Below are 22,042 nucleotides of genomic sequence, written 5' to 3' on the forward strand. Positions count from 1 at the left end.
TAAAAGCACAGAATGGTCAATGGATGGAGGAGAGATAAAGTGATGGAGTGACTTGTTGAAGTTTGAAAGGAGGAGTGGGTGGATGAGTTTAGTTTATCATCCTTTTGGAAAGTGTCCATGGTGATTGTCAGAAGAACAAAACAACAAAAGACATTACAGTTTAAGACAAATACTCCACTTAATATCCCACCACATCATCACCAACAATCAAAATCAAGCACTACAACAGAATAAGAGTGACTGGAAGGTATGGAGGATCTCTGAGCAGGGGACATGGCACAAAGGTACTGATGGTAATAACTCATATTCACCATGGAGAGGGTGTGATACGTCACTGAGGATTTCCCGCCCTTTCCTCACCTCTCGGGACTTGCTGAGAAGTGTCATACTGTGTTGTTGTTGACCCACAATCTTACTAGACATATGAACAATCTTATTTAGTTCACTCATGTTAACTACAGACAGTAAGAAACACCAAGCAATAAAACAGAAATGCTCTCCACATATAAACAGTAGAAAGGAACCAGTATCTGTCTCCTCGCTGTATAATCGTTGTAATCCCTTCCTGTAAATGAAGCCTGTGTTTGATGACAGTTTAACATCAATCACTGTCCCTAGATATTTATTTTCGTTTACAACTTCAATACGTTCGCCGTCGAACGCTACTCGACGGTGCGACTCTGCCTGTTCTGAAATCAAAAACAATTTTGTCAGTTTTCTCGGTATTTAACTGAAGAAAACTGGCCTGACACCAATCAAAAAACGATTCCGCACATCCACGATACTTTATTTCATCTTCGGTGATCAAACCAACAACGGGAGACAGAAGATGGACGTGCGGAGAGATGTAGAGGTGTAAAAATAAAGAAATGGACAGATGAGTGGTTCCACTGTTTTCTACAACTGTCAAATCAAGAAGCTTCGTTGCGAAGACGTTATCTCCTTCACTGAGGATTAGTTGTCATTAGGAATACACACACACACACACACTCGCATACGTATTAGATATCTACACCCGTACTGTGCATCCACCTACAAACACAAACATTTGCATGTGCACTGTGAGTGAAAACACGGCACAAGGATCACAGCAGACAACCAGAGTGTTTCCTGCAGCTCAGAGTGAGGCATTAAATAATAACGGCTCAGGATTTGCAGCTGAGCGGCCGCCGTCAGTCCAAACACACACTGTCGGCCTCTGAGAGAAACAAGATGACAAAGACGGATGCTTCAGCTGCCTTTATTATCTTTCAATATGCAGGCTGTGTAACGCGTCCGTCATCTTGTTATGCAGTATCCATGTCTCTGACGGCGTGGAATCGGAAGGAGTCAAAATGTTGAGCACACGCCATACTTCATCTTCTGAGGCAGCGCCGCTAGACTGAATGAACTGATCATTTAACTGAATGCGGGATGATTTCACTCGAGGTCTTTCACGCCTGAAAAGTCGTGTTTTTAATCTTGCGAGGCTAATTATAGTCACTATGTGTAACGTTTTGACATCAATAAATCTTTAACACATTCATTTTGAGATATTAGGGTGATTACTGTAAACAAATACAATCATTGCCAAGAAAACTGGCAGCCTCCACCAGTCACAACACTGTATTTTCATGTTGCGTGCCAGCGAGTTGAGTTTAGCCTGAAATCTGGCGGTTTGTTTAGTACAAAGTAGGGGAAGGATGATAAAGGAAAAGGGAGCTGAAGAGGGAGCTAGAACAAGAAAATGATGGAGAAAATCATTTCAAATATACAAAACAAATTTGCTGCGGCTGTTTTCCCTCAGCTTTGACCTCCGTTTTGAGAATGAAGGAATCAATAAATCCGTTATTCCATATTAAGTTTAATCTGTATCTCTGATGACGGCTGGTTGGGAGAGCCTGCAAACCCCAGAGACACACTAGAGACGCTCCTAATCGGCCCATATGCTGCATTTCACATGGGACAGTTTCTCATATTAACAAATCTTGTTCCTTTTGCCATTTCTGCCTGGTTCTCTGGTAGGTCTCTCCCTTTATCAACCTGGCTCCCTCTCTGTCTGTACTTCACTATCTCTCCTTTATCATTTTGTGATATTTTGTGATGAATTTATATACTGTTATAATGTCAGATGTCAACGTTAAACATAATCAAAGTTCCAAAACCCGTGAGTTGTTTGCGTTCGGATTGGATTTCATCTCAAACATGCACGGATGTATTTGAAAAGTTGACATTTTGAATAAAGAATGAGAAAAAGAAGCAAAATCCTTCTAACTGCTGTTTGTTTATGTTGCCTCTGGAACCGGCAGAAGTCAACAGCTAATGAATCAGAGCATAGTGGGCTCATCAGGAGGGGGGGGGCTTTAAAGAGACAAACCGGTCTGTTTCAGACAGAGGCTGAACTGAGGGGGTTTTTTTGAACTGTAAGTCATGCAAAGATATTCCAGTAGAGCCCCAGAATATAAATGGACCTGGATATGTGCATGTTACGTCCCCTTTAAATGCTTCTTCTCCTCAAGTTATATCCAACAATCACCTGTATAATGGTACAACCAAACCAAAATACAACATACCATTCTTGATTTGAATATAAAAACTGTATGCTATAATTGACATTGTTGATTAACAGGACTTACTCTGTTATTGGCAAAATGTCAAGTTTTCTGTCCCCGACTTTGAAAAGGGCCCTGCAGGTTGACAACTTATTTCTGGTAGCTCAAAATTGACCCCTTTCTATGCAAATAAGCCTCGTTGAAAAAACAGTCTAATTCACAAAGACCAGCACTAATTGCCACACGCAATTAGGGTGGAGTTATTAGCGTCTTCAGATAATTGGTGTTAACTGCACGCACACTCACTCCTCACTCACTCTCTCTCTCTCTCTCTCTCTCTTTCTCTCTCTTCAAATCTTCAAGCTTGTGAGGCTTGAATTGATATTGAATGATATTAAGGACGAAATCTACAGTCAGACTTGGGGGGGATCAAGTGGGGCTGTGGGCTTATCTTGGATTTAAAAATAAAAATAACCGCGCTGACGGAGCTCAGGATTCATCCATACAGTAAAGGGCTGTTTTATTACAAACAATTCCACCATATAAACCTGGAATCTGTGTGTAACAGCTGACCTGTGTAGATGTGTAGCACAACATTAATTACTGTCAGATCCTGACCGATCAGATGTTAATGAAGTTACTGCTGCTGTGTGATGCTGCAGCCAGCTGTGGGCAACAAACAGAACATCAGTGCTGATTTATCTTCGAACAACATTATTGTAAAATTCAGACATTGATCTAACATGTTTCAGACCTGCTTGAGTCACATTAATAGCTGTATTTTGACATTTGACGTTTCAGTAGATCATGTTATAGATACGAAACACTAGAAATGTTAAGGAAGCAAAATACATGAAAGTTGGTCTGTGATTGTGGAGAGCTCTCTGTGTGTGCGCTCCTCTCTTAATTAAAGAGACGCAATTTAAGGCTTTTGTGCTCTCTGCAGTTTTCATTATGAACCAATCTATGTGCTGAAATGTGTAGAAAAGCCTGAAACACTGGAAACAGCTCCGCTCACTCGATCAGATGCGAAACAAGGGCAAATTGCACTCCGCTGAACTACTTTATGGGCGTGTTTGCGCTGGCATGTCATTAGTGCAAAATCTTCTGTGAATTGGACATTAAAACAGGGCAGATTGTGGGTTCAAACGCTGTGGAGTTCACTATTAGCGAGTGAAATCCAATCTTTAGGGATTTGGCACAAGAAATTATTAGATTTCAGAATAACACAAGTGTGACCTGATTTTTTTTTCCTCTTCAAGTTTTATTTTAGAGCAATTTATTGTCTGTAGGTATCAAAAACAATTATTTGCAAAACTCCAGAAGGGTTTTCTGGTTTGGCTCATATAGGCAATGTCAGCATCTGTTCTGAAATTTATCTACCATATACTAAAAATGGACCAGTCTGCTTCAGGTCAGACTGCACTATAAATAAACTAAACCAAACTACATGCATACATTTTTAATAATCAATGTCATCATCTTTAGTACTTTGAACTTGCACTTAGTTATTGACTCTGAATGAGCCATCATCCCTCACTTTGTCTTTGCAGTCTTGCTGTCCTTTTATAGTATGAAAGTCTGTATTTGTTTACACTGGAAGCAGATGGACTCCCCTTTCATACAGATTCACAGCTGACTGGTGGAGATTTTAATGTTTCAGTTTGATTAAGACCAGTTGGCAGCTTAATTCAACTAAATTATAAGGGGAAATTATTGAGCTTATTATATATTGAGAAGAAAAACATTGGGAAAAATATCCTCGCTGATTCTCTCGCTACCTCTCGTCTCCTGACTACCTTCGCTCTGTACTCTCTCTTCTCTCACTTCCTTCCTCTCTTCCTCCACACTTCTCCCTGCTATTTTTACATTTCTCTCATCCCCTGCCTCCCTGTGTCTGTCTGTCTGTCCTGTCTTTCTTTCTTTTTTCCCCTCATCTGGCTGATTCGTACAGTCCAGATGTCACGCTGTGTTGTGCGGATCAAGTGGAGACAAGCTCCCTCGACTTGTTAACAGTCTGTTTATTCTACAGCCATATCAGCCTCGCTGCCGTGTCAGCAGCAGGCAATTACAGAGCAGATTACCAACCCTGATAATGTCATCAGACGAGGCCTTGCGCACAAATACACACATAGTGGACGCACACATATACACTCAGACACAAAAAAAGACAGATTTATACACAAGTTCACAAGTTCACAGCTCTCTCACCGACGTATACATTCACACACTTACTCACACACACTATTAGCTGTTAGCTCTGTACTTAAGTCAAATTTTAAATGCACTTTTCTTGCACTTTTACTTATAGAGAGGATCTGATTACTTAATCTTTCACTAACTATTAGCATCATTACATATCTGAGCTCTATCCCTTTATAAAAAATATATAAAGCTAATTTCATTCTTCACTCAAAAGCTGAAATTTTAAACAAGCCTCTTGCAAACTGGCAAGAATGTTTTCCAGATCTTTAAGGACATTTTCAACCCTAAAAGGAGCACATATACATGTCGATAAACGCTCCGCCGTGGGGGTTCTCTCTATGGGCACACTGTGCTGGACTTGTGCTGAGTTCATCAGGGAGGGAAGCGGCTCTCAGGCTGCTCAGCGTGATGTATTGTGGCCACTGCGCTGACATCATTGATGTAACCCTGAGCACTGATTAACGGCCCTGCTTGGCCAAGGCGCACAGACAGAGCCACGGTCGCCTCCAAGTCATCTCGTCGGCTTTTCACAGAGGCAAAGCCCCAAGGATGCTCCCGAAGCCCTCAATATCCACTTATCATACGCAACATTAATATCTGCAACACTATTATCCATTTTCCACAGAGGACTGCAGCGGAAGTAACTTATTTTTGTTAATACTTTCATGTCTTTCCCTTTGGGTATGAGTCCACTTGCTTATGAATATTTTATCATGTGTATTTAAAGAATTTTGTTCCTAAATGAGATATCCTCAAGAATGGCTGTTACCACATAATTAAAACAAATGATTATGCAATGTAAGTCTTTTGTTGACACAGTGGTTACGACTTTCAAGACTGAACCAACTATTTCATCTATTTATTGTGTAAATATTGAACGACGACCTTCAGAGAATGATTGTTCCCTAAAATGGATTTCTGTATATCAATAGAAAAAATGAAAATCATTAAATCCTTTTTTTACACACTTATGTTGTTCATACAAACAGATTATGAGACAAGGGGTTGCTGGGCACAGATATGTAGAAGTCCCAAACCACTTCTACACAGGAGCAAGACCTCCAGACTGAAAGAGACACAAAACCATGTGGTTTGTAGTCGTTTTGCGTCTCTTTCAGTGACATTTTGCAGGTGAACTAGAACTCTTCGGTGCTGCTGTTGCACCTGAGCCTCGGTATTTAGTTCATGCTGGAGATGAAGAGAAGCTGTCTGACTCCTACCCAAAGCTTCCTGCCACAGCAGATCCACTCTGACATTCATCTGCACGGTTATTATACAAAAAACTCCAGCACATTATGCAAAATAATATTATATGAACCCATCAGGTGCAGGTTCTGTTTGCTTAAGCAGAGCTATTCTACTGTAAAACTGACTTAAATTGCTTTGATGTTACTGTATTTAAATGAAATGTTAGTGTAGCTGCAGTATGTTGTGCAGCTGTAATAGGAGGGAATTATTAAACAAAAAAAAATATTGGAGTGGATTTGGTTGACATATATATCTATATATATATACAGTATATACTGTACATATTAAAAGAGTTCTGTGACTTTCCAACAAGGAATGTTAACAGTCACATCAATCAGAGACTTTGCCTGTGCCTGCTTTGTAATCCATCCACGGCTTTTCATAGCAACATAGACAAACAACCACACACACTCTACCCATTCATACCTATGAGGCTAAGCCACCCAAAATAAACTATTTTGGTAAAAAAATAAATCAAGTCAGGGGTTAAATCATCACTGGGAGCTGTCCAGCATGAAAGAGCCACATCTTCTCTGCTGTAAGAAAGATGCAGAGCACCTGATTTGCACCTCCTCAGAGCACTAGGTGTGTCTGGGGTGGGTGGGTGGGGTTGAGAAGGTCATCACTGACATCGACATTAATGAGAGCCCACGTAGAAGGTTGGTGCCCCTGCTAGCCCTTGCCTGTGCGTTAAGACAGTCCTGACACCGCTGTGTGCCACCGGCATGGCAGGTAGCAGCGCGGCTCATCCATATCTCCATGCTGAGAACAGCCCCCACACACCTCTCAGGAACAATTACTGCTCTTCCAGCTCCTCATCACAGATGGTGAGGGCTTTCAGAGCGACTCCCCCTCCCCCTCCTCCCCCTCCTCTCCCTCCTCTCCTCTATCTGTGGCTCATTGTCTCTCTGGCTGACTGTGTCTGTCTCTCTCCACCTCTCTGTCTTTTTTCATACTCAGACTATTTCTGTCGCTCCCTCCTCCCTCCGTCTCTACAGTCGTCGTCCTCCTCCTCCTCCTCTTTCCCCACTTTCCCCCCTCTCTCTGCCTCTCCCAGCTCGAAATTCAACAGTTCAATTTAAATCCATTACACCTAAGCCCCTGACAGAGTGTGGCATCCATGGTAACGGTTACTAGACAACAATCTCGCTGTGACTCTGCTTCCCCAGCGAGGCCACAGGCGTCAGGGAGATGCACTGGAGGCATGTGGGGCGTTTTGACGTAAATGCTTGTGTCATTCGCTAAGTGACAGGTCCAGTCCTTCAACTGCAACCCCAATCCGGGAGGGGAAGAGATCACAACATAAATCACATCAAGCCGATGGAATGAAACGTATTTGTTTAAAAGCAGAGGGATGAATCTAATTTGATAACAATACGGCCTCCTTCTATTGCCATTCCCTGTGCATGGCTGCCCTGTAACCCGCCTATCTGCTGAGTAAATGTGGATAAGAATGCAGCAGCAGCAGCTGAAGTAGCCCTACTTCATGGCTCCGTCCTTGAAGAAAGAGTAAAGACACAGTAAATCACCAACACGTCATCTCACATCCTACACTAACTACTGCACAACATCACAGTAATCACAGCGGAGAAAGTCAGCTCTGACCTCCACACTCATGAGGCGGTGCTGTAAGTACACGCTGCAGTTTCACTATTGTCTAGCTTCATGGAAAGTTGGGCAAACAATGTACATAAAGATAAAGATGTACAACGAAAATATGCAAGGTTATAATCACAATCAGGGATAATTAAAGGGACTGTTCATGCAGTGCTTCCCACAATAACACTGCATCACTGAATTAGCATATAATTGCATGTTGATACAATCAATGCTGCTTTGACAGTTTGCTCAGCGCCACCAAAGGGGGAAAAACATCCCGTATATCTTCTATGCAAGAAGAGACATCTGCCTTTTAACAGATGCAACACCCAATCTTGCTAAATGATTTCTGGCATTGTTGAGCTTATTATCAATCTGAAAAACATTTTCTAATCAAATCTTTTTTTTTTTTTTAAAAGAATGTTAATAACCCATTTTTTAAACTTTTAAATGGCTAATTTCAATCAAAGCAAGGCAGTAATGTAGAAAGTGCATTAACTCTTCATAACCTTCATTATTATGTCACACCCTGTCGCTGACATTCCTCCTTGTGACCCCAGAAAGAAGTGGAGCTTTAATGAAGTCAGGGTCTGCAAATGCATGAATAGTGCTGGGCTCCCATTTGAATTAAATCTATTCATCCGTGCCAGTGTGATTTCTCTGTGGTACTGAGGCACCCGAAGGCCCTCTGAGTCGTGACATTTGTGCCATGGCTGGTGGAGCAGGCAGGGAGGTGAACACCCATCTGCCTATATCCCTGACCACCAATTCCAAACCCAGAGCGATACGTAGGCTCAGACTGGAATGAAAAAAGATAACGGGAGGGAAAGAAAAGCATACAGTATAAGTCAGATGTGTTTTCCTGCAGATATTTACACATGTTCCCTAACAGGAGGAATAAAAAGAAGAACCTGAGTGTTGTGTTAAGTGACAGTGAGCATTTTGTGATGAACACCTTTGCAGTTAAACACATGAGCAAACACGGACACACATACACAAACAAAAACTGGGTGCATATCTCAGACTCACTGAATCCTGCAGGTCACCTGTGACAAACAGTCTTTGGAGCGTATTTCGTGATTACATAATAATCTTTACTTAAATCCATTTCTTGCATGGGGAATAGTATCAGTGTCACACCATTCTAATTTCGGAAGTCTCTTGACATATTAAGGTAATCCCTCACAGATTTCAATATTAATTATGTCATCGGTATTCAAAGAGAGCCTTGTGCACTTTGAAAATAAGTCGAGGACGAACCCAGAGACTTTGCTGACAACAGAGAAGGGATTTAACAGATTTGAGACAGGGAGCAAACTGCTAACCCCCCTACCATCTGATGCAAGCTCATACAGCAGGTGTGCAATGTGCAACACAGATCCCAGCAATTACGATGAGGAAAAATAGTGCATCAGAGATGTCTTGATCTCATTGCTCAAATGTCAAGGCAGTGATTTAGAGAAAGAATTGGGCGATGCAACACAATCCTCAAAGCATTGAACTGTATTTCCATTGTAGCTAATTGACTCAATTTTAGGGGCTATTTCCGCACTGCACTCAAGTGTATTGTGTTGCGTTTTGTATGGTGTGTGGTGCAGGATTTTTGTATTAAAAAAGTCACCAACTCTAGAGTAAACATCAATTTAAGGTTAAACTCACACTGCTGACCTTCAGATGTAAATCCAAACTGTGGCTAATAATATTTCTCATATCAATTCATATCTGACACCAATTTGAACCAAGATAATGTTCAAAAAACACATATATACACAACAACAGTGACAAGAGACTCATTTTACTGCCTGTGTTACTTAATTTTATGGTATGTGCCTCTGTTTTGACTAAAATGAGACATCTGCCCAAAATACTGATCAAGTCTGTTATCTCTCTTTTGTTTGGGTATATTTTTTTATCTCTTGTTCTCTCTGCTAATGCTAACTCAGCCAAGCTGGCAAATGTGTCAACATTATGACTTAAAGCAATAGTTTGACATTTTGAGAAATACACTTACTCACTTCCTTGCCGAGGGTTAGATGAGAAGGCTGATTCTGGTATCAATCAATCAATCTACGCAGCAGCCAGTTATCTTCTATCTCCTGTAATAAGTTACTGTTCCTTGCCAAGAAATAGTCCTGCACGTAGCCCCCTGTAAAACCCCAACTTGTTGTTCTTACACTTCAATTTCTCTCTGGATTAAAAAAAAGAGATATAATGTGAATGTTAGGAGGTACTCGTAGGCAGATTTTTCCTTTGGACAGAGCAAGGCTAGCTGTTTCCTTCTGTTTCCAGTTTTTAGGTTAACCTAAGCTAACTGGCTGCTGGTGGTAGCTTCATATATACCATACAGACATAAAAGTGGTTTCAATCCTCAGACTAACTCTTGGCAAGAAATCGAGTAAGCATACTTTGAAAAATAACAAACTATTCCTTTAAAGGCTGTGAAAACAGTGGTGGGTCCGTCATGAACATACTATTTTCTGACAAAATTAGAGCAGTTTTAATTATTTTACATCAAAGATTTCTGTCATTTTTGCTCAAGTCACTGTGTTGAAGTTGGTGGGACTCAGTTGGGAAAAAGTGATGTCATGTATTTCTGTGCACCAATCAGAGTTTTAGACAATTTAAATCAAAATGTGATGACAGTTGTGTGGATGTTTGCTTATGTTGCCAGCAATTAAATCTGATCAAACCACCCCCACATAGTCCTAATGAGGCAGATTAGCTTTTTGACTGTTAAACTCTAAATAAATAAAACCTCAAAACATTAATTTTGACGTACACTTGCTTTGTCCTCAATATTATGTTTTAGAGAAACACTTAAGATTTGAAACCATGTTGTTTAAGAATTCAAATATAAACTGCCTTCAGGTCACCTGTCTCAGAAACTGATTTAGCACTGCAAACATGACACCATGCAGAGTTTTGCTCTTCATATTGGTTAGAAAATCAGATGTCACATGAGAAGGAAAACTGAATTTTAGTTGCTTGACTTTCAGAGATCTTCCTCAGTCTTCAATGTCAATCCACTGTCACCATCCGTTCACCGTTTTTTTTTCTGCTCTTCCTAAACTGAGCTGTGGTTACAAAACAGACCTGAGGTCTTGGGGTCATGTCCCTGAATAGTCTGCCGACAGGTGGTGAGGTTGCTGCTCCTGCAGGGAGCAACAGCTGTTCCCCATCGCTCACTCACCAAGGTCTCGCTGCTTCTGCCATCAGTTGCTGAAACAAGGGCAAAGCTTGGCAAGCCTCTGGAAAACTAATGGTAAAAGCACCAGGAGACAGTTAAAACGGCAGGTATTAGCAGATCAGTGGCTCCTGTGTGTGATTAGCTAAGGTAATAATAGATTGCTTGTGGGAGGTTCTATTGTGTAATGATGCAGATGATGGCATAAGCCCTCGTTAAACAACGTATTAGGCCTATACTGAATACAATTTAATTGAGAACCATGTAAAATGTTCCATTTGATCAGCAAATGACATTTAATCCATAGATTTTCAGATTATCACGTCCTGTGTGTCCATGTGAGGGCTGCAGCAGCTCATTCTCTGTCTGTTCAAATGGTGGAAACACTCAATCCACATACATTTCCCAGGGGACGCAGGGTAACAGATGTGTCCTCACATGTTGGTACTGCTGTGGGAGGTTCCACTGTACAATCAAGTAAATGATAGTATAATCCACCCTACACAGACCTAAAGGATGCCTCAGTACGGATCCCACTTTTTTAAATCAGGATGAGCTTAACATGAAAACACAATAAAGGAAGAAATGTGGAGGAATTTGCTAGAAAATCACTCTACAGCAGACATCGTCCTGCAGACCACCTGTCCTCCAGACAAACCAGCTGAGGTCAGAATAATGCTGAACAAACTAGTCATTTTGTAGTACCTTTGCGCTATATGTCCCTGCTTCAACATTTCTGTACTCTGGTGCATAAACAGTACACTACCTCCTTCCTGGATTAGAGTGAGATTGCCAAAACCATCAGCAGCTTCACTATGACCTACTGGCACATCCACTGGGAGATCCCCAGTGCCATCTGTAATTGCTGGTGGGGCTGGTGATAAGGAAATGGAGTCTTTATCTCAGCCCAATTAGGCAGCTAATTGATTCAATACCAGTCATTTAGAGTTCCTCCAGGCCTAGGATTGAGTACTTTAGCCCTTTGAACAGACGTGAGGTCCCCAGAGGAGAGCAACCAGGGAGATACTGTGTTCAACCCCACAAAGCCTGTAGATTATAATCTGGATGGAAAGAATCTAAATCTAAATATTACATCAGGGATAATTCTGATAAGAAATTTTAAACTCATGTTTGTTACCTATTCTCACATTAAGTAAATAAACTATAGAGGTGAGAAGTTTGACCATATATGTACAGTGAGACTATAAATAAATTGTCAACTGTCAGATTTTGCTAAATTACGGTCGCTATTATTTTAATGTGTCTGTTTATATTATACCAATGTTTACTGAATGGGATAACAATAACATCAATAATAATAATAGAAATATGACTGATAATAATAACGGTAGCGGTGGGCAAATATGACTAATAATAAAAGTGGTAGCAGGGGGCATTGAGCTGAACCAAGGGGACAGTAGGCGGTCCGCAACCGAACTATAGCGCTGCACTTGAATTTTTCAGATATTTAATTTACTTTTACTGCAAAATATACATTCACATCTCAGTTTATTATCTAAACTGAGATCTGGTCTGGAAATGTATTTTCAGCTGCACAGATGCTACTGAATGATCATAGAAATAATATATGAATATTATAGGAATATTGTCTCTATGATCCTATCACTCTTCTGTGACTACATGTTGTTACTTGCCACTTTGATTATGACAGTGACACTACACTATAGAGGATATAGGCTACAATATAGTATAGAAATTAATATTTGATTGATTGATTGATTGATTGATTGAAAGACAAAACTAACAGAAGGGTGGGACTGAGAGAAAAATATGCAATTACAAATCTGTCTGCTACTTCAGCACCACAGACAGCGCCATGGATTTATCAATACACAGCACAGTTAGGCTACTGATATTTCAGAGCCATGGTCGGGGCCATAGATTCTAACTTGCACAAACCTCAGTCCGATAAAGGATCAATGAGTCAGGCAGACTAGACTAACATATTCAACTAAACAACCCCTCCGCCCCTACACTCTCTCTGCTAGTAGGGGATGGAGAGGGGGGATGGCAGGTTAACAAGGGGGATGTATTTTGGTCATTTCACTAACAAGGAGAAAAATAAACAGTGTTTGAGAAATAGAATTGGATTGTCTTGAATTGTAATCAGCTGAGTTATTTCCTTGAAAAAAAAAAAACTGCTATAATCTTAATTACTGGAAAAAACATTCAAGTAAACATTAATTTGTTATTGGAAACATTTTCTCTCTATATATTGAAATTTATAAATATTATTAATATTTTTGCCTTTTAAGCTGATCTGCTGTGCACTGATTAAAACTCTCTAGAGATTATGCTAGCAATTAATATTATTTGATTTAATTAAATAATCGAAAGAACACCGATTGAATCATCTTTACCTAAAAGCAGTGCCAAGTCACTCCTTTCTAGGAACTCTCCTAAAAATTTCCAGCTATAGATCAGTTCCTGAAACGATTAGACCCACAAAAAAGTGTTAACCACACAGTGATGGAAATCAATATTGCAAAATGACCATATAAAATTGTGTTTACCAAATCAGGAAAAGCTAGAAATATTGTTCTAATGCCAGGTTTGTATTTATATTTTTCCATGCCAATGTGTTTAAAAATCTATAAAACCAACCAAGTGAATAAAAAAGTCAGTTGCGTGACTTACTGTAGATAGGTGAGAGTTCTATAATACAAGTATTATGCATGTGTATATTTGCAACCATAGGTATAGTGCTATTTACAGTGATGGCTGTGGCTTATCATTTCCCAAGTTGCTAATCCAGTTGCCTCTAGCTTTCCACTTCACTGTTCTGGGGAAGCAAATAAAACTTTTCCTTGACACAGAGACAATGCTGAAAGGAAGAGATTCACTTGAGGTCAAATTCGGGTTGACTGCTAACAAAGGGATGATAAGCTTGACTTTTAAAGCAACACAAAGGGCAGGTTCATGAAACTCACTGAGTCATAGAGATTTATGCAGCCTGTGACCCCGCAAAAGGGAATGTAATGAGTTCTAAGTTCAGCGGTGGTATGCTTCTGGTTCTATCAGGTTGAGAAAAGGCCGACATTATTCATAAGACGATGAGTTGGAGGAGACTGTGTGGAGGCTCGCATGAAACCTCAAGTGGTTTCATGTGGTTGTGATGGTAAACCAAGCCTCAGTGGGATGCTTAATCAACTAGTGCTGATTGTCCGCCACTTCAGTGCATAGAAAAATTAATAGAGTTGATGTGACGTGTGAATGAGTATATACACCAACAACATGAAAGAAACTAACATGCTATTATTCACAGATGTTATAAATAAGTACTCTAATAGCAAAGAAATTTTATTTTCTCATTTAAAGTAGCCTAAAATAAGTGAAACATTTAAAAAATAAAATAATGTTCAATCAATCATATTGGGCTCTCAGATCATTCCTATTTTCTGTGCCTTCAGTTCGGATTTGAGCGGTTGTGTTTGCTCCAAAGATTTATGTTTTGTTAACTACAGTCATTGGGTATTGGGCTCTGAGCGCTTCTTAAAATGTGGGTGACCTACGCTCAACATACACGCAAACGCCTCCTGTGTAGTCACTTGCTGCTACTCCTGATCTGCTAAACGTGGTGCTAACACTACGCTTTCTGTCTAGACATGGGGTAAGAGTGTCCATTCTCTTAGTGGCTCGCTGATCACTGGTTTATTCAAAGTTTGTTAATATTAAACGTATCGTGTGTCCAAATTGCACCAAATTTGACATTGCACTCCCTTTGGTCCCCAGCCATACCCCCGCCGAATGTGGAGTTGATTGGATGAACGATTCGAGAGATATGCAAAGGACATACAGGCATACAGAGATTCCTTCCTTTATTAGAGAGATACTTCATACTGCAATATTGTGGCGTTACATGTAAAGGCCTCTTCCTCTACCCATACACACAGTGAGTACAGACAATCCCCTCCCCTTTACACATTCATGAAGAGAACCTTCTCCGGATAACATCTACATACTGTACACCCCATCTCATCAAAAATCCAGTGTAATTTAACCTCAGCAGCAGCAGCAGCAGCAGCAGCAGACTGTCAGAGACATAATGGAAGACTGCCTGGATTCATCATCAAATGCAACCCAAAGCAATGCATCCTGGGATGAATACAGTGGAGCTGAGCCTTTGTGGGTTCCCATGTTTCTGTATGTTGCTGCTAATGTCAGCTTGAGCGGCACTCTTTGGTCTCTGTGCTGTATCACTTATCCCATCTTGTCCCAGAAAAAAACGGATTCTTCTCCCTCATCAGATCAGTGAGGGTTTACAACAACTACTAGAGCTACTGCCAGTGCCAATCCAGCTGCCAGTACTACTAGCTTTTAGTGTAAGTTTAGGGAACTGTGACTCAGTAGAAGGGCTGCAACTAACGATTATTTTTATTATCGATTAACCAACAAATTGTTTCAGCTCTACTCAGTATTTAACCTTACTTACTTTAACTTAACCTTCCACAACTTACCTTACAACTAACATATTGTAACTTCACTTCAAAAAGATGGTTCAAAAAACTATTTTCATACTAATTTTTTCATTACACTACCTCCATCATAATCCAAATAAGTCACTGGGTTTTTTTCTGAATCCAAAAATTCCCTGGCTCTAATTGACTCCCATCCAAAAACCATAAACTTCAAAGTTACACTACTGCTGCTGCTGGTTAGCCTCACAAAAACTAGACTATATTTCATAGACACAGTTTTTGCGTCCACATATTAGTCTGGAAAGTAAATAGACTGAGGCAGGTAGCTGAAAGTTGAACCAGTCAGTGAACTACGGCTGTTAGTTTAGATAAAAGTAATGAGCAGCTCCGTCCTGTCATTTGTGGCTCCGCCTGATTGAAGACCAATCTGATCTCCAAAGTAATTTTGATCTATGTCCATTGATGACACCCTAAACTCAGTGAATACCTGCTTTTACTAGACACAGGTTACTCTACAGAATAATGGACACATCATCTAAATCATTCCATTTTCTTATAGTGTGTTTTCAGTAATTTCTAAAGTGGTCCATTCGGACTTCATCTGTCCCGGCTGCAGTGCTAATGGAAGAGTTCAGAGATGTTTTGGCTTCGCACTCCCCACACACACAATATGACTCATGACTCATTTAGAGGTAATGAATGTGTGTGTGTGCGTAGTTTTGTTACCTCATTGGAACCTTTTTCAGTATAAACATCGACCTTGTTGGGTCCTAACGAGACAAAACATCATTTCTGAGGTCCTGGTTGAGGTTAGAGGTAAGGTGTGAATTGAGGTTAGGTTAAGGTTGAGGTTAAGGTTTGGGTTAGGCTGTCCACAATGAATGGAAGTCAATGCAATGTCCTAACAAGGATAGCTGTGCAAACTTATGTGTGTGTGTGTGTGAGAGAGATGGAGAGGGCTGGGAGAAGGACCCGGCCAAGCTCAAACAACAGCATGTGAAGTGCCCTTAGATGCCATGAGAGCTCACTGTGAGCGAGGAGGCTGACGGGTGGCACATTTCCCCACGCCGGGCATGATTTGAATGGGAAGTGGCAGGGTGGGAGATGGATTACCGCAGGGAGAGAGGGGCATTAATCCTACAGCCACACGAGCACGCATGCACAAACACACTGACACATGCAGACACAAGCAACATAATAATATAATACTTCCATCACGTACACACATGCACAGAAATGTTCTCTCTCATTCAGTTTTATGCGCACATGGAAGGAACACACTCAAGTGCACGAGCCCACACAACACAATGTTAACACATCACCGTACATGAATGATGACGCTGCCAACGACTGCTTTGTAGCACACTTTTTGCAGTGTCATTTGAAGGTCCCACGCTTTCAAGCCTTCCCAAAAACACTCCACACTCCACCCCCCCCTAACTCATCCCTCTCATCTACTGATTTTTTAGAGACTTTTAGAGCAGCTTGTTCTGCCCTTTGTCCTTCCTTTCTCTATTTCTCAATACACTCATTCTTTTCACTTGTGTATCTTGCACACCATAAGACAATTTTAGGCTCAGGAAGAACACTCTTTTTAATATCACTTCCCAAAGAAACAAGTTACTGATAATTCATCACATTTCTATCCAGGCTATAACTGGTGCTGAAAAGATCAGTCAATTAATCAATTAGTTGATCAACACAAAATTAATTGGCAACAGTTTTAATCATTTTATTATTATTCACGAAATACTCCGTAATGTGCAAAGGTAAACTGAATGAAAAGTGTAATGTGGGTCAACAGTAAATGAACAGTAGTTTAACAGCAGAGTACAGATGGAGTTGTGCAGAAGTAAGTGATTTATTTTTCTCTGACTGGATGTGCTCCTCTGGCTAACCGGAACACTGTGCAGAGGGTGAGAGATGTTGTCCATGATGGAGAGGAGTTTTGACAACATCCTCCTCTCCGCAACTACATGCAGAGGGTCCAGCTCCTCCCCCAGGACTGAGCCGGCCTTCTGAATCAGTTTGTTGAGTCTGTTGGTGTCGTCCACCCTCAGGCTTCTGCCCCAGCAAACCACAGTTTAGAAAATGGTGCTGGCCACCACAGACTCATAAAACACCGGCAGCATAGTGCCACAGACGTTAAAAGACCGGAACCTCCGCAGAAAAAAGGAGTAGCGGGAGCCCTGGATCCCCTGTAGTCCACCACCAGCGCCTTTGTTTTGCTGATGTTGAGCTGCAGGTGATTCAGCTCACAGTTCCAAGGTGTACAGGGTAAAGACAAAAGGGGACAGGACAGTCCCCTGTGGAGATCCAGTACTGCTCACCACTGTGTCTGACACAGACACGTCTGGTAAGGTAAGGTAGTCCATGATCCAGGACATCAAAGGAGCATCAAACTGCATGGCAGTCATCTTCTTCCCCAGAAGGGCAGGTTGAATGGTGTTAGAAGCACTGGAAAAATCAAAGAACATGGCTCTGGCTGCACCTCCTGGCCTGTCCAGGTGGGTGTAGGCACGGTGGAGCAGGTATATGATGGTATCGAACTGGAGGGGGTCCCATGAAGGCTTCCAGGAAGGAGGTAATCCACGTCCAGTATTTCAAAAGCCTTCATGGCAGCACTGGGACAGGCCTTCTTCGGTACAGGAACCAGGCAGAATGTCTTCCACAACACAGGGACCTTCTCCAGAAGTAATCTGAGGTTAAAGAAGTGCTGGAGTCTATCACACAGCCGGGGGGGCACAGGCCTTGAGCCGGGCAGAGTCTACTCAGCACCTTCCTCACCTGGGCAGCAGAGATGGTCAGCGGATTGGAGGTGTCATTGTGTCAGGTGCCAGCTATAACATAACGTGGTACTCATTGATCCCTATGTGAAGTCATTTTGTTTTCACCCAATAGACAGGTCAGAGGTTAGAGTCACATACGGAGCAGCAGCCCGGCAGGTACAGTGCCTGAGGTGAGCCTGAGTACTTGAGGTCACTTCAGCAGGATAGATATTTGCTGACACGTGTATGAACTCTGATTCTCCGGTTCAGAGATCATCTCTCACTGTGCCAACCTGAAAATTGAAGCTGAACACAAAAGTGACATGGCCTCACAAGTACAGATGCTGAGTTTTTGTAATCCCTCAACCCACCAAGGTTACTAATGTTGCTTTCAAAAAGCATGAGAGTTAATACAATTCCTGTAACTTTGGCTAGAAATCATAGACATGTGTATATGTGTCTTTGTTGTTGTTCTTTGTTGAATGTATACCAAGTCTATCCTAAAACAATAGTCCCATAAGACCATTAACATGTTTTGCTTGCTGTAATCATTCCTCTTTTCATAATGCGTGTAAGTGATGGTAAATTCCACAGTCCTCCTTCTGTGCAAAAATGTATTAAGTAATTTGTAAGTGTATTTGAAGCAAATATGAAGCTTCAGCCATACAAATTACTCAAATCAAGTAGATATCTTTCAAATTTACAGTCTTTTTAGTGCCAAATTCCTTCCTTTTGTTACAATCCTTCCACCGCAGCTGAACAGGAAAACACTGTCCGTCGAGACACACAGAGGGATTACAGACTGTAACTGTGGAAGATATCCACTTTATTTGACTACAGCTGAAGGACGGTGGATTTTGTTCCCCATCACTTAAATTGTAAGCACATTTGGAGGGGATCCTCTAATAGTCAGTATGAACAGGAGGAATGATTACAGCGAGCAAAACCTTGTTTCAATGTTCATATGGGCACCTGACTGTTGTTTGAAGACAGATTTGAAAAATTGTGAATTTATCCTTCAATATAAGTAGCACTCAGGCACTTGGGTTTGCCTCCCTTCACTTGACATTCATGAGTAAATGCTCGTTATCAGATGTCAATCAATCTTAAATTTTCTTTTAAATATGTGCTTTGGCGGTATTTTTTATATTTATTGAATAATCTGCAGTTTTCTTAAAAGCAAGACCAGCAGGTGGTCATAATTTTATTGTGTATTAAAACTCAAAACATGTCAGATTTTAACTTTAACATGTCTCAGCAATATTAAGTCTTGCAATACCCTGGACAAACTTGGAAGTGAGTCATTTAGACTCTGCAGGGTTGTTGTGTTGTAGCAGCAGCAGCAGAGTGGCTCGCCTGGCCACCTCAACAGAGGTGCTTGACCTCTTCAGTTTAAGTTAGGGAAGGGCATTGCTGGAGCTGGCAGTAAACAACTCTAGACTGACAGGTCAGGCTGACTGTTGGCTTGATTGTTTCCATTGCTCACAGACTGTCCAAAGTCTGACCTGCCAGCTCAGGAGTCGCTCACATCTGCCAGGCTCTGCTACCAGCATGCCAGGGTATGAACAAATATAGCAAAAGTTGCACTGAGTGATGTAAAATAATAACTGCTAGTAAGAAATACAAAGATCGTAGAGTTAAAATACGATCTGACAATTGTTTGTGTTCCTACTTTGATAATCTATAATATAGAAATAATAGGTAAGGAAACACGACTTGAGGGGGAATAACTTTTTGTTGATTTTGTTGCAAAGTATCATTGGTGGAAAGGCTGCTAGGAAAATGGAGCAAGGCTGTTGCATATGAAAAAAAAAGGCAAACAAAACAAAGACTCTCATAGAATATTCATCAATTCTGCTCCTCCACTCTGGCTTTAATAAGGAGAAAAACAAACCCAATCAGAGCCACATCAGTGGTTATGAACAACAATATAATTGCCACATTATATATGAAAAGTGAGAAATTATCATATCATTCACATCACTGAGATCCAGCAGCACCTACTGTGGCGACAGGAGAATATATGTAACCCCTTCGCTAAACACTGGCTTGTGTTTTCTCTCTAATTTCGAATCAAAGCGATTTCATCAGCACAAGCACATTCATAAAAGATGATCCTGCATGGGAAATAATACAGAAAAGCTTTTTCATTACCTCCTCATCATATATAGATCAAACATTTATTACCCTTGATCAAACATTCATTACCTGCTGCATTAAAAAAAGTAAGTAGATGTAACTCGTATTACTCATTGTCAACATCGTCTGTGCTTTCATTAGTGGCACAGATTTGTCATCTTTCTAGTATTAGTATGAGCAACATTTTAATCAGTTTGTGGAATAAATATTCACGAATATGTAAAGTTAAGATGGGTGCAGAGGTGTATCACGACAACCTCAACTGTATTTATGTAACTTTCAGGTATCTCATCGTCTACATACAGGAATTACAGGATGCTCCTGGAGCCAATACAGGAGAAATTACATACAAAGGTTTATTTTCCATCCCCTGTCATGTGTATGACACAAACAAAGCAGCTCTCTTCAGACTAAACCTGGCCATTGGCATGTTTCTTCCTTAGCCCCCATCTGTCGTTACCTATCTTCATCTCTCCCTCCGTCTGAGCAGATATCTCTCTCTTCCTCCACTTCCTCTACACCTTTTCTGTCTGTAACAATCATGACTCGTATTCAGCGCACTGAGCTCAACAATCCTGCTACAGAATCCTTGATGGCTGTAAAGGACACTTCTCCAGAATGGTGTGTCTGCACTGTATGTTAAACACCTGCAGACTGGATGGAAGTGTTTCACTTTTTGATTGAAGAAAAAAAGCATTTGGGGGTTACTGGGTAGAGACTGCAGGCCTGATTGACCAGTAACCACTGTACAAATGTCCTCACAAGGGTAGAATGATAAGAAAAATCTCCACTTTTAAGAATACAGAATATATTTAATCTGAGATCATTTTAGATGAAGTTGCAAAGCAGAACCGCACCTCAAACACCCTTCCTGTCATACATCTATAAACGCCCTCCATGCCCCACCCTCCCTTCTTCTTCTCTCGTTCTCTCCTCTATCCTCTCTCATCGGGTACCACGGGGGTCTGTCAAGCCCGGGAGCCATCATCATGCTCCACCATTCCCGTCCACCAGTCACCACTCATACGTTTCATATTCAATAAACAGATCAGAAAATCGTTCTGAAGTGCATGAATTAACTATGTATTTTGTCATTTAATTTGGAGGACTGTCAATGAAGATGCTGGCCAGTAAAATAATATGGCGGGAATGCATTTTTGCATAGATTTTACATTTCTGGTATTTAAATTGACAATGAATACAAGAGAGGAAAACGTCTTGTGTGTGTGTGTGTTTATCTGCACGTTTGTGTGTATCTGCGTTTGGGTAAAACCTGCACAAAACACAAATAAGGAGGGAAAAAAACACAAGAAGCATCACAGAGCAGCGGAAGATTGTTTGGAGTGATGCAGCCGTCACTCATAAAGACCTGCATGGTAACTGCTCTTCATCATAACTCTCACTCTGAGAACACAAGGAGCCGGCGCCACTCAGACAGCGCTGCCAGACCCAATAACGTAAACATAATGAGCTGTAGTGTTTGGAGGCAACAGCCAAGTGTTATATTCTGCACCCTCCGCACCAGCTTGTGAGCCCGTCCCCTGGCCTTGAGCATGGTTAGATAACACTGCATTAGATAACGGTGCGCAAATCTTAAGAAAATGCCTGTTGGCCTCTTTCAGCAGGCATTACCAACAACGAGCTGGAGCAAGAAAACAAACAAAACTTATGGCGAAAACTTGCACAGATGTAAAATCTCCTACCTTTATTTTTTTATGTTCACCTTGCTGCAAAGAAGCCTAAAGACAAGCTTGTTGTGCAGAGGAATACAATCTTGCAGTCAGTAACGTGGCCCCCATGCCAAAGAATACATGACCTCAATGTGAGTTGCACAGATGCTATCAGAAAAAAAGAGCTTTGGCTGGGTTCATGAAATTTCATAGAAGCCGGTAAATGTCAAACGTCTTCTGAGGTAGACTGTCTAAAAGC

General features: G+C 41.1%; 1 protein-coding gene across 3 annotated transcripts in view; it reads right to left on the minus strand.

Annotated features, from left to right (window-relative positions):
* Positions 1 to 22,042, minus strand: part of slc8a3 (solute carrier family 8 member 3) — a 122,901-nt gene that overhangs the window by 20,013 nt on the left and 80,846 nt on the right. The window lies entirely within an intron of this gene.

Source organism: Thunnus thynnus, chromosome 16, assembly GCF_963924715.1.
Source record: "Thunnus thynnus chromosome 16, fThuThy2.1, whole genome shotgun sequence".
In the NCBI taxonomy this organism is placed as follows: Eukaryota; Metazoa; Chordata; class Actinopteri; order Scombriformes; family Scombridae; genus Thunnus; species Thunnus thynnus.